General features: G+C 49.6%; 1 protein-coding gene and 1 pseudogene across 1 annotated transcript in view; both read right to left on the bottom strand.

Moving 5' to 3' along the window:
* LOC149324759 (uncharacterized) overlaps positions 1-15,451 on the bottom strand; it is a 195,863-nt gene that overhangs the window by 172,579 nt on the left and 7,833 nt on the right. The window lies entirely within an intron of this gene.
* Positions 7,233-9,448, bottom strand: LOC149324760 (uncharacterized; annotated as a pseudogene).

Raw genomic sequence — 15,451 nt, 5'->3', positions numbered from 1 at the left:
CTTCAATATTATGCTTCCTTTCTGGCCATCTGTCTGCATGTTCAGCCTCCATCAGACCGGGCTGCCTTCTGCGTCAGCACCATCGCCTACCTCTCCTGCAAAGCCCGGTTGTATTCCCACTGCATAAAAACGATCATCCGCCGCAGGACGTCATTGGTTTGTTTGGTTTCCAACGTTGTCCTGTGTACTTCCCCTCCTTGTGAACGCGTCCTTTTCACTGGTTTTCTACTTACCGTGCACCAACTGGCCCAACAAGCTACGCTTCTTCAATACTATGCTTCCTTTATGGGCCTCTTTCTACATGTTCAGCCTCTATCAGACCGGGCTACCTTCTGCGTCAGCACCATCGCCTACCTCTCCTGCAAAGCCCGGTTGTATTCCCACTGCATAAAAACGATCATCCGCCGCAGGACGTCATTGGTTTGTTTGGTTTCCAGCGTTGTCTTGTGTACTTCTCCTCCTAGCGAACGCGTCCTTTTCGCTGGTTTTCTACTTATCGCTGACGAAAGTTACATTGAAACTAGCTACTAGTCGGGCTGTACGTCAAATTTCAGCTACTACGCCTCTGTAAGAAATTTCTGGTATAAAACGCAGCACAACACTTCTTTTTCGAAGTGGGACTTTTTATCTGAAAAATGTTATGTTGTAATCTCGTTGAAACTATTTAGGTGATAGTATAGTTATACAGATTCACCGAAAAGCTTGTTTCCTGTGAATGTTGCAAAAGTTTTAAAGTATGCAATAAACGATACTCCTTGGGGTAAAACGAGGAATTAAAATTACGCGAAAAACTTCTTGCTGAGTGATAAAAACAACAATGAATATTCATTATCAATATAAAACTTTAGTGCTCAACAGTATAATATAACATTATTTGTAAACGTTTTAGTGAGACCAACTTGCACAATTGCCTGCGAAATACGAGTACGAAGGTCTGTAACAAGATGAAGAAATATTTTTGATACAAGGTCATTAAGACCGATTCATTTGCGCAGCGATAGCGTACAGATAGAGCATCCGCCTCGTGTGCACTAAAACCGGAGTTCGAATCCCAGTGCCTCGTAATTCTCCACCTAGTCCAAAAGACTTGATCAGCGCCGCCCTCGTTCATAGTGGAGGACGCAATACACCCTGTGTTCTGCGAATGCCGCTTATGAAATTGATCGAACTCTGAGGGTCTAAGTTGAGCAGGAATCCTCTTATGCCACTTACGGCAATTTGTGCACCTCCATCTCTCACCAAAAGTGCATAACTCAAATCTCTCTTTTTCTTGACAGAGGTCTGACGAGATACGGGTACTCAGATTTTATATCAACAAACACAGAAGTCCAGACACTCCATTGGGCAAACTTCATAAGGTGGGGGAGCAGGTAGGCCGCATGGCCTGCCGGTTTTCCGACAAACGCGGGGGAGTTACGAAGTAAGGATGACTTGCGGCTGGCAAAGGCTTTCGTTACCAGTCGAATTCTCTGTTCGACTCCTTACCTCTGCCTAAGAAAAAAATAGGAGCATGCCATTGAGGTCATCCTTCGCAAAATTATTGAGCCTGCCCTGGACCTCCCGATGACTGCTTCAAACAGCCGGCTTATGGCTCCTGGGGTGGTCAAATAACTTTCCGGGACCTCTGGGCAGCATATCTTACACACTAGAACGCCCGCCTGTTGCAAACAAAGTCGGGTAGCCGCCTTATTGCTCGACTCTGTATCTAACAGACCATTCTCGTAGAATACAGGTTCCACATCCCAGAGCTTCGGAAACGTACGCTCCATGTGCGACCTTTTCCAGCCAACATATCGCACGAAAATGATAATGGTCGGCGCGTGGCACGAGTGGTAGCCCTAGCCCGACATTATGACAACAAAACAGATCCATACTACGTGGACGCTTCTGGCCATTACTACGGAGGATGGTCCACACTCGCCGTAGTTCGCAGCAGCAACATAGGTAATGGCCTTAGCTTCAGTACCCGCAGCGCAGCACACACAGAAGTCGCAATGGCTCTTGCGGCCTCCCATTCCGATTGAAAATACGTAATCACGGATTCGCCAGGGGCCTATCGGAACGTTAAACACAGCTACACTCCCTTCCTAGCCTATCGCATCTACCAAAACAGCATGCGGGATATAGACCTCGCACTCCGTCACCTTATATGGGCCTCTCCTCTTCAGCTGGTTTTTCAGAAAACGATGCAGCAGACGCAGTCGCCTGCACGCTGTCTCACAAGGCTCTTTTCTCCTCCCCAGCCGATCAGGAACCCGATTTGAATCCATCTATTCCTTCAAAGATATCTAGACTTACTGTCAATGCAGTCATCGCCTTTACCCTCACCCATGCAAAGGCCTCAAGAACGTGGATTAGCGGCTCCTGTTTTAGTGCCCAGCAGCACTAAAATATTTTGACCCCTCCTTCAGCCGCAGCTCCCCGCACTGCAGAGTGGAGTCTTTGGACACCTATAACATGGTGCGGGTCTGGCCCTCCAATCCAGCTATTCCTCCCATCATCAACCCCACCCGGGTGGACTGGGAGGCGATCCTGCTCGGCTGCCACTACTTACATACTGGTCCAACAAGCCTTAGTAGGGCGCGCCCGAACGGTGGCCACCGCCGCTGGGGTCCTAAACTATGGACCTCAACCTAATGCTTGTGAGGATTGGTCCCTTACAGGCTGATCCAAGCATGCGTCCTGACCATTCCTAATAAATGTTTTTGCCACCGCCACCTATGGCATCAAAACTGCCAGACTCGAGGCCCTCAGATATTGAGCAGAAAAAGGAAGGAAAAATTAACTTTGGTTCAACTACTGCTTATCCTAGTTAGAGGGAAAGCTTTAGCTTATCGGGAAACTATACGCGGCTTGGCCTCTGTTATGCTGAGTGCGTTCCGGACACTGGATAGGCAGCGCGCCCACCCTGCCAACCTGGCAGGTGGCAGTTCATGGTTGTGGTGGTGAAAACTAATTATCTGAAAGCCTAAATGAAACAAAAATTATGCAGTAGCACTGCGGGCTGCCTTTAGGCTTTCGGTTGTGGCGTCCAGGCCGTGCCTATTCACGACGTCCTCTGTCCAGGTTACCAGCCGAAGTTGGAGATTCGGCTCTCTGCTGGACTAAGCAGCCTCGCACTACTGCGGACGGTTTAGGTGCCAAGAGGCAAGGGGCAAGTGTGCTGGGCAAGAGAATAGGATATGAGCGCAGTCGGCTCTTGGGCTGTCACATAAGCAAGCGGCAGGCCAGCGAGTACGCTCAGGGGTGGAGGAGGGCAAGGCGTGCGGGGGTGAGAAATGAAAGGTATAGGCCCGAAGGTGACTCCACAGGCGTTGGTGGTAGCTATAGCTGACAGCCGTGTGGTGCGGACGCATGTTTAGGTGCTCTTGGAATCACGCGTGGTGACTGGGGCCGGAAGGACTGACGACTGCGAAAGTGACTTCACTGCACACGAAACTTTAGCACTTTCTTTTCATATTTTTAAAGTAAGGTGCGTTTTGTATGGGCTTGTTTGGGGAAGTGCAGGCTAAAGGGTAGAGTAAAAATCGGAGACCTATAACGGTAGGCTCTATTATGGCCGGCAGCTATCGTTTTTCAGTGCACATTCCTTTTCTAGGTGGTCGGCTTTTCAAGTAGGCAGAATTTTATTTGTTCACGTGTTTGAAAGTACTTTTTGTTTTGAGCCTATAGCTGTCCCAGCAGTTTGTGGTAGCAATAATCGAGTGTTGCTAAGATGGTGTAGGTTTAATTTAATTTTAATTTCAATCTTATTTCCCATTTACACATGGTGAGGGCCGAGGGAAAAATGCCAGAAATTTTGGCTTGACGTGCCCCTCGGCCCCTACATTGCACGGCAGCAGGTAACATAAATGTTTTAAACAAGTAGCATCTCAAAATGCAATCAATAGCTATCAAAAATGGTTTTGCGTATTATTAGAACAATGACAAGGAATGAAGTGTACAACAAAAAATGGTCAAAAAAAAGGAAACCGAAAAATACACGTCATCGAACAACAGGAATTCAGTTACTCAAATAAGGTCAACACTATACGGAAACGAAAGAGATAAAGAAGCAGTGAAGGGATAAAGAAGCAATGAATCTATAAAGTGGCACATACACCGTGTATAACTTGGCGGCATGCACGTGAAAGATCAACTTGTGCAGTTTGAAACTCATTTAGAAGACGGGGCAACGTGTTTGCTAGACTATGTGTACCATATATTGTGCGGCAGGTTGGAATATGCCACAGTTCGCTGTGTCTGCTAGGATAAACTTAAATTGAAAGAGTGTTAAAGGTTAAATTGAAGGAGTGTGAGGCGTCGGTGAATTTGAAAAAAAAAACGCGCTTCGAATCGGTAGAGGAGGCCGAAGGCGCAGATTTTATGCGCAAACGTTGCCTGTTAAGTGCACTCCTGGAAAGGGCTGACGAAGCGAACACCAAACTAGTGTTAAGTATAGATGCTTCAGAAAGAGAGCGACAGGTAGAGAGGGAATAAAGACGTAAACTTCAAGAACAGTTTAATCAGTTGGAAACAAAAATGGCTGAAACCGCCATCGAAAGCCACATTGCCGGACATTCCTCAGCCAGCCACGTGGATGGGGTTTGCACTGGCATGGACAGCGATAAGAAAGCAAGTCTGACAGGTTCAGAAAAGAATAGCTACGCATATGTGGCCGCTAAAAAGTCGGGAGGTGATAAAGAGAAGGCGACCAAGCTAAACGCAAATATGCAGTTCCAGTCACTGATCAGGCGCAGCGCAATGCAAAGGTTAGGAGATAGGGAGAGAGTAACTTAGTGCTTATCGCTGGTGACTCAAACATGAGCAGGTGCAAAATAACTCTAAAGGGGCGTGTAAAAGGTTTTAGGCGGGTTGCAGTCGGGGTATTCCCAGGAAGTACAATGGACAAGGTACTGAGAGAGACAAAGGTGAACTATCTGAGAATGTTGCAGGGCGTAACTTGGTAGGGTTAGCTGCGATACTAAATGATGTCCTGAATAGTGACGCCACACTTGTTCTGAAGTGATTAGCTGAGGGAGTTGGCGGTATAAGAGCGATAGCTCAGCAAGTGCAGTTCGTGATGTGCACAGTGCCGCAAGTGAAAGGAAAGAACGGAGAGCTTACCAATGAAATTGTGAATCTTAATCGAGAGATAGGGAAGTTAAGCTTGGAGAAAGGCTTTGAAGTGGCGGACAAATAGGGAAGTTCACAGAGCAGGTTTTGCTGAGGCTTTACACGAGATAACATCCATTTCAGTGGAAGGGTAGGAGCAGAGATCGGCTGGCGCCTGGCAGGCCGGGCTGTAGCTTTTTTAGGGGGTCCATGGCGGCTCAGAGCGTAAGGGTAGGTAGAAGCGAAGTAGAAAGTGTAATAATTGCGGCTCAGCGCAACAAAATGGCCATTAGGTGGACCAAGAAGAAAACACCTAAGGAGAAATTTAAAGCCTGGGTGAGTTAACTAAACATGCAGGGGGTAGAAAGAGAACGAACTGGCTAGAAATAAAACAGCAGTTAAAGGACGAAGAAGTAGGTGTGTGCGCTCTAACCTCCATTTTCCATGGAACGTTTCTCGATTGGTTCCTCCGACCGATTACGATAGCATCTGTTAAAGCGGAAGCCTTTAATGACTCATTGTTATTAATAAGCAGGAGTTGTCGACTAAAACGTCACGCTTTCAATTGGTCAGTAGAATGTCAGTAGACGAAACTGCTTTCGCAACCAATGTTTGGGGTGTTCATCAATGGGAGAATAAGCTCGAAGTTATATTGATGCTAACCAATAACTAAGCTGGAGAAAAAACAACCACATGCCACCGATGGAACCCAAACCCACGACCTCTCAATATTGCGTCCGGGCCAGTTCTGAGGCGCAGCGAATGTTGTCCAATCCCTTGATTTCTGGTATATTTATGTGTAGTGTAATCGAACCTAGGGAGAATTCACCAGTGGCAACCTCGTCTGTAGAGGCGGACGTTGTGCATCCCGTATTACCGCGAACGGAAAAGTAAGAACGGGATCGAAAGGGGAGGCCGAAAGCTTTGCGATAAACCTCTTATGCTGCCTACGGAATGAAGGCTGCTAGAATCAATACCCTCGTTAGCTACTGAGCAGGCAAGGCAAGTCAAAGAGAAGGGCTATTTGTGAAATACATAGTGGAAGCCAACAGACAAGGAACCAAAAGGGCATAGGGCATGAGTTTTTATTTTATGTGGTCATCAATGTGAGAATAATAATACAGTTAGTTGCAAGCTAATTTATAGAAAACATGTGAAAAACAACCGCATGCTTGAAGTAGAATCCGATCCCACGGCCTCCGAATTTCGTGTCCCGGGCTCTATGTACTGCGCTACGGCAGTGCAATGTTCTTTTAGGCGCATTTATGTCTAGTGTAATTGAAATTTAAGTGTGTTCTACAGCGTTAACCTCCAACATAGTGGCGGACGTCGTAGGAACGCGATTAAATGTGAGAGGGCATGCTGTGCGAGAACCGTCTTATGCCTGTGTGGTACTAACAGTAGTACAGGACATACTATGTCCGCATAGCAATAAAGCGTCGTCCCGATACTTCATTGACTGGAGAGTGATGCCGGACGCTTTCAGCTGTTTATTTCTTATTGGTTGGATCTACCGATACGTGCCATTACAATTTTCTTTCTGACGGGAGACGGCACCAGATTTATATCGACTGATTGCATCCACGCGAAACTTTTTATACGTGGTTCAATGTAGTTGCAGTTGCAGGACAGACACAGCATACCAAATTGCATATACAGAACTTTGACACACCACTGGCGTTGTCCATACGGTGTCCATGATAAACGTTTCAATGTCCACAACACACTCCCTTGTATAAAAACACAACAACAACAACAGAAATATACATCTCAGAGATAACTAAAGCTGTTTAGTTGGCTCTACTATGAAGTCCATTTCAACGTTATCTATGGCTTTAATATATTCTACCTCACATGAGTATTCTTGCAAGGTCAAATTCCATTTCATGACTTTAGTAATTTGCAACATATGATATTAATTTTGCACGGAGCATGCGAAAACACCCCCCCCCCCCTTGCTTTGGCGTAGAACTCTTATATTTTACTTTCATCGCTCCTCTTTTTCCTCTCTCTGTTTCTCTTTCTTTCGTTTCCTTCTGTTTCTTTTCCCCTTTTTTACCTTTCCCCAAGTCTCTCGAAGCGGGCTTTCAAGCTCGGGTCTTCTCTGTTCCCATTTCCTATTTCGCCCACTCTTACGCTTAGACACATCGTAGCGGGAGCAGAGAGCGGACGCTGCGTCACTCGGGCTGCCACATGAGCTCTTGTCCACTGCCGACGAGAAACTGACTGCGCCATCAACCGCCTGTGATGGGCCTATCCTCCTTTGGGCGTTCCTCAACGTCGAACATCTTCCACTCGGGATCGGGGTCCTCAACACTTTTGCACCAGTAATGTTTCCCAAGATCAGATCGTAAATTGGTTGTTCCACGCATTTTGCCAATACCTGTCCAGTATATTATGGCATGGACACTAGACGCCTGGCATAGGGAAGGTACCTGACTGTGCTGTCTATAAGAGTGACAGCCGTCGCCTCCTCTGTCAGACCCTCGTCCTTCACCAGGCTTCTCCGAAACCACAACTGTGTTGGCTCCGCTGTCTCTAAGCACCAATAAAGGACGGTCCCCTATTTGTCCAACCACCACCAGCATTACTGCTTTCGACTTGGGTGATGCACTCACCGTCTCATTTTTCCAGCGGTGTTTGCTGTCTTTGAGCTATGGAACCCGAGAATCGACGACGCATGCAGCTCGGTTCTGCGTTCTATATCGGCATTCATCCTCAGTATGCCCTCTCCTCTTACAACCTCGACACACAACCTGTGTCTTTTCGGCAACGCTACTAGTCTGACAGTCAGCTGCACTGTGCCCTACTTTGCCACAGAGGAAACAACTTATTGGTGCCTTAGAAGCACCGCCATAAACTCTTGGTTTTTTCGCATCTGTCTCTGGGACCTTTTCAGTTTCTTCCTTTGCTTTACTCTTCTTTCTCAGCGATTGAATCTCGAGGAATTGGTCTGCAGTGTCGCCAAACTTTTCCACTTAACTTTCTTGCTTTCAAGAATAGCACTAGCTTGGACTGCAACATATTAAAAACTGCTCTGTCACCAGCTTATCACGCACCCCTTCAAAACTCTTTTCGGTGTTAGACATATCAAGCCACCAGTCGAAATAGTTGGACAATCTGCATGAAAATTGCTTAGCTGTTTAAGAATCCTCGGGCTTCTCGGTGCGAAATCTCCAGCGGAAACCATCAGCCGTAAGCCTGAGACTTTGGAGGAGTGCCTTCTTGGCTTTCTCGTAGTCCATGGAATCAGGAGCCGGCATCCTCCAAAACGCATTCAGCGCCTCTACGCCTAAACACATGCTCAAAGCCGTGGCCCATTCACTGCGCTCGCAGCCTTGCCCCAAAGCTATCCGCTGGCATCGTTATAAATATGCGTCCAAATAAACTCTTTTGTCATCAAAAGGAGCCATCAGCTTTCATAGACCAACTCTGGCCGGTCTTTGAGATTCTGCACCCGATAACGAGCACTCATCATCGCCCGTGATCTCATATCCTCGCACGACATGCGCTTGTTTCCACAAAAAAAAAATTCAGAAGGCACTTTGGCTGTCTAAAGTGCTGCAAGGCGAAAGCGTTTCCTCGCCACTGTTTGTTTTTATTTACTTTTTTATTTTTCATATTTTGATTTTTATTTTTTGCTCCTTTTCTTAATTTTATTGTTTTTATTTTTATTTTCAAATCTTATTTTTATTTTGTTTTTATTTTTGTTTACTTTCTTATTTTATTTTTATTTTCCTTTTCTTGACTTTACTCCTTTTATTTTATTTATGAAGCCCATGCATTCACTAGATGCGCCTTTATTCATGCTGGAACCTTGAGCCTTTAAGCAGTGACGCCGAAAGGCGAACGAATCTGCCGACGCGTCTGTCGACACGGCTGCCGACGCGTCTGTCCACACTCCTGCCGACGCGTCTGTCGACACGGCTGCCGACGCGTCTGTCGACACTCCTGCCGACGCGTCTGTCGACACTCCTGCCGATGCGTCTGTCGACACGGCTGCCGACGCGTCTACTAACGACAGCATGAGGCATTAAAGGCTCTGGCCTTAAAACTCCTTCTCCCATTCAATCCTTTTCTCCCATTCTTCCTCATGGGCTTCCTCCTCTTTCGCACACGCTGCTCATCTTTCCGCCTCCTCTTTGGCTCGCACTGCTCGGAGTATGTCGTGTTCCTCCGCCGTTTTCCCGCGTTCCTCCGCCGCTCGGGCATCTTCACACGCCTGTGCTCTCTTCTCCCTCTGCCTATTTATCTCCTCTCTCTGCCTCTTTGCCTCGTCATCATAGAGACGCATCGCCTCTCCCTTGCTTAAACCTAGCTTGAGAACCAGTTTTAACCTTTCTGCGAAATCCATATTTCTGCCGTCGGGAGATCAGAAAGATCCCAGACAAAAGTGACAGAAATAAGCAAATGAATCGTGCCACAAGCTCGCCACTTAACTTTTTCGCGGATCTCCCCGAGAAAAATCGGGCCGAAAGAATAGACTACGCAGCAGGTGTACCCACACAGATGCACATTTAATATACCCCACACGACACAAGCACTAGCACACAAAACTAAAAAAAAACTAACACAAAACACTGACTACCAATACACACGGGCCGGGAACACTAAGTCTAGGCTTTTGGGCTCACAGTTCGCTGTTGGTGATGCGTTGCATGGGTCCATTCAGTGGCATCTAGGCAGCCGGCGTCGAGGTGGCGTTCAAAGTGCTCGGTTGTTGTTGGTTCCTGGCCTGGTGTGCAGACGCGTGTGCGTATGGGCTCCGGCTATTTCTGCTATTTTGACCGACTTTTGACCTTCCGCCGAATTTTATTGTGTCTCCCGAAGTTCACGAAGGTGCTCGGCACCTTCCCAGCCCAATTTCGGGACCGGCACTCCGTTTTTGTGACCTGCATGGACACCTGTTTCCACCGAGCCCAGCGCCAGCCTCGCTAAGCCTACCGCCGCTGGCGATAGGCTCTGCTTCGCAGCCGGGCCCAGTGCGTCGCCAAGCATGGACGTCGTGACCGTGGAGGGGAGGATCTAGCCCCTCAAGATTATATACCCACGGACTGGACCTACGTAGCCCGCTGCTACGAACGCGACTCCACCCCTTCTTCACCGAAACGCACTCCCAAACCACCGCTGACGGAGTCGCCTTCCGCGTCCGCGCAGCATACCGCGTCCCAGCAGCTACCTCCCTCCACGTCACGTAAGCTACCTCGAGGTTCATCGTCACGGCCACGTCTCCCTCTTGAAGACTTTAAATTCATCATTCACCCTCGCGGGGGCCTCAATCTGCGTGCCTGGGGCGAGAACGCTCTTCGCAGAGCAATCACCTCAAGCCTTCGTTTGACTTACTTCGATACCGCAGAGGACCGCCTTCGGGTGAATTTCGTTCACAACACTCACCTTTCGCACTCCGAACCAGGACCGCACCATCACTTACACGAAGCTACAAGAAATCATCCTGGCTCCGACAAGCTACCCAGTTGCCACCTATTTGGCCCCATCAGGCGCATACGTCCGAGGTATCATTCACCACCAATACGTGGATGAGACCCAGGAGGACATCATGGAGTACTTGATACCCCAGAATCCAGAACACTGCATTCTCTACATCCGCCGTTTAGGCAAGACCCAATCTATTGTCATCACTTTCGCAGGGGCAAAGGTCCCCCGCCAAGTCTCCTACGCAGGAAGTGCTGTGCGCTGCTACATCTTCAAGAACAAAGTGGAAGCCTGCCTTAACTGTCGCAAAACGGGACACGGAGAGGACGTTTGCCCGTCTCCCAAGCTCTCCAAGTGTCCTCACTGCGGAGTGTGCGACCCTGACGAGCCCATCAATGCACCCCAACTTGTGTAGTTTGTTCTGGTCCTCACCAGACTGGTTCCTCCAAGTGTAAACGCGGCTACAAAATGCCTGCTGCCGTACTGAAACGCCAGCTACAAGCTGACTCAGACAGTGCCTCCACCTCCCATCGTCCCCGTTCCCAGACCCGTCGCCAAGGGTCTGGAAACACCTCGGCCAAAATGGATTCTAACCGCTCCTCCTCCTCTTACCGGCGCTCCAGCCGGAATCGCTCCCGGTCCTTCCCACCCCTGTACTCCAAGTCGTCTCCTCACCTAGAGCCCTCCACGAAAAACCAGGTGAGCTGGGCAGCTGCGGCTTCTCACTCTCAGCAATCTCAGTCTCGGGATTCAGAGCTGCAAGCCCTGCGCCACGAGATAACACCCCTTAAAGCTAGCAATCATAGGCTCCAACAAGAAGACGCTTCTTTAAAGCGTCCAACCTTTGCACCCGATACACCACCTCAAACAAATGCCACTCTGCCACTTCAACCTGCTCCTACCATCTCACCTCAGGCGCCTCCATCTACTCCCCCGCAACCCAAAGATACTACCTGTAGTCCTCCCTCTAAGCGGAAAGCTACCTCCCGCTCAGAACGCTACGTTAATTTTGCCGACCTCGAGGAATTTGAGGCTCGCCTAGAGGAAAAATTAGAGGCTAAAATTGGTGCTAAGCTGGAAGCGAAATTTGCTGAGTTCTCCCAACCAATCGAACAGCAAATGCTCCAGTTCCAACAACAAATGCAGCAGCAAATCCAACAACACCTTAACATCCTCATGCAACAGATCCAAACACGCGTCACAGGCCTTGAAGCTAGGGGAGACGCAACGGCCGCCCTGCACACGACGCGCGTTAAACCATACGGTCGCTTGCCGCACGCTCCCACCACCCTACCCATCTTAGCTTCACCCACACTTACCAATGTCGCCCCGCCACCTACTTAATGTGTGGCAATGGAACTGCAGGGGGTTTCGCCGCAAGCGAGGCAACCTGCAGCACTATTTCCAAAATTCCGACATCCCCCCTGATATCATCGGCCTTCAGGAAACTAATGGCCCCAGTGAAACTACCTGGCTATAAACCATACTCCCCCCTAGATGTCACCACTCCCGACGCCGCTATTTTGGTTCAACGCAACCTGACGGCCGTCCAACACTCCTTAGACGACGTTGGGGTAGAATGCGTCTTGCTCGAACTCCTCCCTCGTAAAAGGGGCGACCAAAGCCTCTTCATTCTTATCCTTTATAGCTCTCCAAAAGACAGAAGACGCGACTTCACCACCCTTCTTTCCCGGGTCAACAGGCTCGCGCACCATTCTGCTCTCCTCATTGTAGGAGATTTCAATGCCCACCACTCCGCTTGGGGTTACCGCATCGCCAACCGAAAGGGTAACACTCTGTGGTTGCGAGCACAGGAACTGGGCTTCACCCTCGTTACTGACCCTCACACTCCCACCCGCGTAGGAAACAGCGTGTCTGTTGACACTTCACCTGATCTGACATTCTGCAAAAACGTACGGTTCGATCAGTGGCTCAACACTGGGAATACCCTCGGCAGCGACCACTATCTCCTCGCGACCACGCTCAGCATGTCCCCGTTCCGCCGGAGAGGTCGCCCGACCCTAATCACGGACTGGGACAAGTTTCGTTCCCTACGTGGTCAGAACGCCCCTACCAGGATTAATAACCTGGACGAGTGGATCTCCAAACTCGAGGCAGATGTCTTTGCTACTACTCAAGAATCACCTATCACGGCTGATCAATCCAATACAGACAGCCGTCTCCTCCCCCTATGGCAGGCCCGCGATAGCCTTCAAAACCGTTGGAAAAAACAGCGCCACAATAGAATGCTTCGGCGTAGAGTAGCTCAGATAGACAAACAGATTGAGGCGCACACTATCGCACTGACTACCCAGCAATGGGGTCAAGTTTGTGACAACATGCGTGGACAGCTCGGGCTAAATCGCACCTGGCACCTTCTCCGTTAGCCCAGACGGTTGCAAAACATCCCAACGAGACAGCATTTCCCGCATAGTCCATCAACACCCCGGCTCAGACCAGGATCTTCTCGATAAACTTCGTGTACGCTATCTCAATACTACTTCCCCAGACCCTCTCCCCCCTACATGGGCGGTGCCAACCCTGCCCTCGATCAGGAGATTTCGGAAGCTGAGGTAAGATTCGCTCTCACTGAGCTCCGTCCTAACTCTGCCCCGGGACCGGATGGCATTTCCAACAAAACTCTCCGTAATTTAGATGACCCGTCCATTGAGGCCCTCACTGACTTCATGAATGATTGCTGGAGAGAGGGTAAAATCCCCGCAGCATGGAAACATGCACGCGTAACTTTCATACCGAAGCCAGGCAAGCAACTAGCTCTCGAAAGCCTGCGCCCCATCTCCCTGACTTCCCGTGCTGGGAAACTGATGGAGCACGTCATTCTCAACCGTCTCAATAATTACGTTGAAGATAACCATCTCCTACCTCGCACCATGATTGGCTTCCGCTCAAATCTCTCTACGCAAAACATTATGCTCCAGCTCTCAAGAGATACTGTGCCCCTCTACCAGAGCGGACACAAAAGCTATTCTAGGGCTTGATTTAACTAAAGCATTTGACAGCGTCTCGCACGGAGCTATTCTCACTAACCTCTCCCTATTAAATCCTGGTCACCGTACCCACGAGTATATACGTACTTTCCACTCTGGTCGTACAGCTGAACTTAGCTTTGGCTCTCTCCTCTCAGACCCTATAAACCTCGGTAGCAATGGCACCCCCCAGGGATCCATTCTCTCCCCATCTCTTTTCAATGTCGCCTTGCTCATGCTACCTTCTAAATTAGACGCTATCCTCCGGCTATCCCATACCTTATACGCAGACGGCATTACCCTCTGGGTTTCAACAGGCAACGATGCTGAGGTCGAATCCGTACTTCAGCAAGCGGTCGATGTCATTGAGCGCCATGTAGCCGCAGCCGACCTCTCGTGCTCCCCTCAGAAGTCCGAGTTGCTGCTCATCCGAGGTCAACCCGGCCTCCACGGCCATCCTCTCATCTGCAGTACTGCTAGTGGTCAGCCCATACGCGAAGTATCCACCATTAGCGTATTGGGGCTCCTCATCCAGAGCAATCGGAAAAACACCGACACTCTAGCTAAACTTAGTCTCTGTATCGCAGACCATTCGTCTAATTCGTCGCATTGCTAATATACATAGAGGCATGCGAGAGGCTGACCTCCGACGTCTTGTTCAGGCGTTTGTTATCAGTCGCCTCACATATACCCTCCCTTGCCTCTACCTTAGCTGCCAGGAACAGGACCGCGTTACTGCCTTATTCGACAGGCATACAAGGCGGCTCTTCATCTCCCCCACCGGACCCCCACGTATAAACTACAGGCATTAGGGGTCTACAACACTGTGACGGAGCTCTCGGAAGCTCATGTCACTTCTCAGTGCGAGCGTCTCACTCACACCTCCACGGGACGTCACATACTCGACAAGCTTGGAATACGCTTCGAAACCACCGCACCCGACAGGGTCCAGCTTCCACACCATATCCACAGTAACCTGATCGTTACCCCTCTTCCTAAAAATATGCACCCAGAGTATCATGTCGGTCGCCGCAAGCACAGGGCTAAGTCTCTGCACAAAAAATATTTAACAGATCAGACAGCAGTCTATATCGACGCCGCCGGATACCCCGACCGCGAAGCTTTTTTGCTCGCGGTTGTAAACTACTGTGGACGGCCGCTAGTTGCGTGCTCCATTCCCGTCAGATCGCCTGAAGAGGCCGAGGAGGCGGCCATAGCCTTGGCGATGGTCTCCACCTCTGCAGAAACCATCTTCAGCGATTCGTAGTTTCGCCAAAGGCCGGGTCTCCCCTGTCACCCTCTCTCTCCTCCATTCCACCAAACTTCAACTCCGCCCGATCCAATTGATCTGGGTCCCTACGCACTCGTCGCATCCAGGGAACGAGGGGGCCCACAATTACGCCCCAGGATTCGTCGACCTGGTTGTGGTGTCGCACGTCCTGCGGATGGCGAGAGGTCGTATGGTCACATTTCATGACATAACCATGCACTACCGCTTAGGTAGACTTCTATATCCCCCGCACATAGTTCTCTCACCAAACCCCAAGACGTTGCGTGGAGGCAACTCCAAGCGAACACTTTCCCCAACCCCGCGATATATGCCCGCATATACCGTGGGGTCTACTCCCCTTCCTGTCAAATGTGTGGCCAACATGCCACTCTATCCCACATACTCTGGGCTTGCCCTCGGGACTACCCCCCTCGAGGCTTGCAGCTCTCGAATCCAGACCAGTGGGAGGCCGCATTGCTCAGCTCCGACTCGGACACACAGATCCGGGTTGTGACAAGAGCCCTAAAAGTCGCCGAACGCCACGGGCTCATGGCCACTTGATCGAGCTATAACGCCACACCGTCAGATACATTTGTCGACGAAAATAAAGTTTATCCTCCTCCTCCTCAAAGTGCTCAGGCTGGCGTCGCTGACTGCGTCGTACGAG

The sequence above is a fragment of the Amblyomma mixtum genome, unplaced genomic scaffold (genome assembly GCF_055824585.1).
Source record: "Amblyomma mixtum isolate Tamu unplaced genomic scaffold, ASM5582458v1 scaffold_19, whole genome shotgun sequence".
In the NCBI taxonomy this organism is placed as follows: domain Eukaryota; kingdom Metazoa; phylum Arthropoda; class Arachnida; order Ixodida; family Ixodidae; genus Amblyomma; species Amblyomma mixtum.
Note: the sequence above shows the minus strand (reverse complement) of the source record. Positions and strands in the feature narration are given on the sequence as shown.